At 37.4% G+C, this 3,469-nt stretch overlaps 1 long non-coding RNA gene across 1 annotated transcript in view; it reads right to left on the bottom strand.

Moving 5' to 3' along the window:
• Positions 1–2,783: 2,783 nt before the first annotated feature.
• LOC113744673 (uncharacterized) overlaps positions 2,784–3,469 on the bottom strand; it is a 2,774-nt gene continuing 2,088 nt past the window's right edge. The window contains exon 2 of the long non-coding RNA XR_003461729.1: positions 2,784–2,911. This is a non-coding gene — a long non-coding RNA (uncharacterized LOC113744673). The remainder of the gene's footprint in view (positions 2,912–3,469) is intronic.

The following is a 3,469-nucleotide window of genomic DNA, read 5'->3' as shown; positions in this document are numbered from 1 at the left end:
TGGTGATGTGATGACCACCAGGAGGCGCTGCAGGCGTTCAGTCTGCAGAAAGGAGGGTTTCCTGTCTGCAGACTGAGAGGCTCAGACTGGCCCGGATCAGGTGGACCTGAACACAGACTGTGAGCCAGAACACACATAGAAATACTCAAGTACACGTAAAAGTACAAAAGTATCATCAGTAAAATGAAGTGAAGTATCAAAAGTATTTGTTTGTCAGTGTCACATTCACATGTACAAAGTACTTTACTTACTTTTAGTTGTACAGTGTGTACTTTGGGGTAGTAAAATCTCGAACAGCATCGTACTTTATGAACTTGTCACATGTTTGGTTTGTAAAAGTGTAAAATATAAAGTAACTAAAGTGAAAATATTCAAGTAAAATATAAGTACATCAACACAGTACTTAGTTACTTTTTCTGGCTGATCCTCTGGTGCGGAGGCTGTTAGCACAGCACACAAATTAACATGCTGTCACAATTGCATGTCACGCAATGGCTGACTGTCCACATACTTTTGGCCATGTGGTGTTTGTAAATGAGAATTTAAACTGTTAATACTCTTTACTATACTCATTAATACTACAGTTCATACTCTTTATACTCTCGATGCATGTAGTAATACAATATCACACTGAAGCCGTGCCGTTACACTGAATATCAGCACAGACGTAAACATGAGGAACACATCAACACTTCCTGAACACATAGCTAACATTAAAGTAACGCTGATCTAACATTAAAGTAACGTTGGTCTAACATTAAAGTAACGCTGATCTAACATTAAAATAATGTTGGTCTAACATTAAAGTAACGCTGGTCTAACATTAAAGTAACGTTGGTCTAACATTAAAGTAACGTTGGTCTAACATTAAAATAACGTTGATCTAACATTAAAATAACGTTGGTCTAACATTAACATTGATCTAACATTAAAATAACATTGGTCTAACATTAAAATAACGTTGATTTAACATTAAAATAACGCTGGTTTAACATTAAAGTAACGTTGGTCTAACATTAAAATAACGCTGGTCTAACATTAAAATAACGTTGGTCTAACATTAAAATGCTGGTTTAACATTAAAGTAACGTTGGTCTAACATTAAAATAACGTTGGTCTAACACTAAAATAACGTTGATCTAACATTAAAATAACGTTGATCTAACATTAAAATAACATTTGTCTAACATTAAAATAACGTTGATTTAACATTAAAATAACATTGGTCTAACATTAAAATAACGCTGGTCTAACATTAAAATAACGCTGGTTTAACATTATTTAATGACGTTAATATTAGAACAGCTGTAATGTGCCCTGACAGCTGTAGTTAAGCGTCTCTGTGCTGTTATTCTCTATATCAGCACTCACTGAATGACTCTTGTCCAGTCACATTACTCAGTCTGAACTTCCTGGTCTACAGTGTGAAATTAATTGTTCAGTAACGTTTTTTCAATAAAAATAAGATTTTTTTTAAATGAATTTTTAATGAAAACAAAATAACTTTGGTCTAACATTAAAGTAACGTTGGTTTTAACATTAAAGTAACGTTGGTCTAACATTAGAGTTACGCTGGTAGTTGTAGTTTATCTTTAGTTATTCTGATGTTGAACTGACAGTCAGTCTGTGGTCATGTGACGTCCTTTATCTCGTGTATCGTCGCTACAGAAACATTAGGTAACTGTTAAAGTATGATAAGGTTGTCTGAATGTTAGTTATTGGTTTGATTAATGTTGTGTATTGATTACTGACGGTGGCTGATCAGGTTTATTATCAGCTGATCGTTTTTAAACTAAAAATGTTCAGATAGACGAGGAACGTGAATGTAACGTTAATATTTGATGTATAATAAACTTGATCTTGAACGTGCTTGCTTCATGTTGTGAGTCTGAAGGTTGCGGTGCCGTCTTAATGTAGACTGAACAATAAAGTGAACGATGTTATGAAACACGCAGCAGGTCAAAGGTCATCTAAAATATTCATTTGAAGCTGTGCAGGACGTCAGCTCCTGCTGACAGCTTTAAATTCAGTTAATGAGAATCAGACCTAATACCTAACACACACACACACACGCAGACACACACACACACACACACACACACACACACACACACACACACACACACAATCTGCGGGGACGTCACGGAGACTACGTCCAGGTTTTAGACAGTCTGCGGGGACGTCACAGAGACTACGTCCAGGTTTTAGACAGTCTGCGGGGACGTCACGGAGACTACGTCTACGTCTGTGAAGTTGTAAATGTTTCAGATGTTTCATGTTTTGTTACCTCTTGTGTAACTGAACTGATGACATAAATATAAGGTAAATATAATGTAATATATAATATAAGATGAATATAATGTAACAACGTGAGGCTGACCAGCAGCTGCTGTGCTGCTTTGTGGGAACAACAATGACTTTTCTGTAATGAAATAATCTGTCAGGATTACAGCAGGAGGGAAACACTGCTGCTAATCACAGATAAGCTCTTCAAAGGTCACTTCACTGTGAAAACACCATGATTTAGTCTCATTTCTAACAATTATCATTTTGTTTTTCTTCGTCAGATGAAAACCTCGCAGGGTTTCCCACCGTGCTGCATTCAAGGCCTGTCCTACAGACCAGGAAATATGACTTCCCTCCCAGCCAGACTAGTTTTCATGTACGTGTTAATACAAAATTCATCTTTTTCTAAAATGTGTTTGATTTCTCTTCAACTTGTTCCAAAGACGTCATCTGTGTTTCCCACAATGCTTTGAAACAAACATCATTGAAGCAGCTGATTGTTTCTGTTTTATGTCTTTAATGTTCTGGTTCTCTCAGCGCTGGAACACGACCTGCTCCGGAAATCTGTGGGTCACGTCACTCATGCTCTGTCCATTCTTTATGGAGACCAGTCAGGGTGTCCATGCTGGAAGACAAGACAAGACAAGACAACAATGAGAGCACCAGGCCCGGACCACACAGTAATGGAAGAAGGCGCTCTGGTTTCTTTGGTGTCACATGGATGTGGGGTGCGTGTGGATGGTCACATGACATCAGGATGGCGATGATGATGGCAGCGACCACAAAGCAGAAATAAAAATACGACGCAGCAGTAAAATGTTACATGACACAAAGAACAGAAACACAGTGGACAACAGGAGTTCAGTGTCGGGTTCCTCTCACAGTCCAAACACATCCAGGTGGAGCTCGTGTCCAGGGTGTAGTACTCCACCTCTGACCCTGTCAGCTGGGACAGGCTCAGGTGGAGAACAGGGTTACATCACAGTGTGTTAGACCAGCTGATGACCAGCATCATCAACAGTTTTACTGTGGAAGTTTTTATATCAGAAATGAATCAATCATAACACTCAACCACTAAAACGCTATATATATATAAGAGATATATATATATATATATATATATATACTATATATATATATACAATATATATATTATACATATGTATGATTTTTAGATAAAATA

This window comes from Larimichthys crocea, unplaced genomic scaffold (genome assembly GCF_000972845.2).
Source record: "Larimichthys crocea isolate SSNF unplaced genomic scaffold, L_crocea_2.0 scaffold100, whole genome shotgun sequence".
NCBI classification, from domain to species: Eukaryota; Metazoa; Chordata; class Actinopteri; family Sciaenidae; genus Larimichthys; species Larimichthys crocea.
This window is presented reverse-complemented; position numbering and strand designations above follow the sequence as displayed.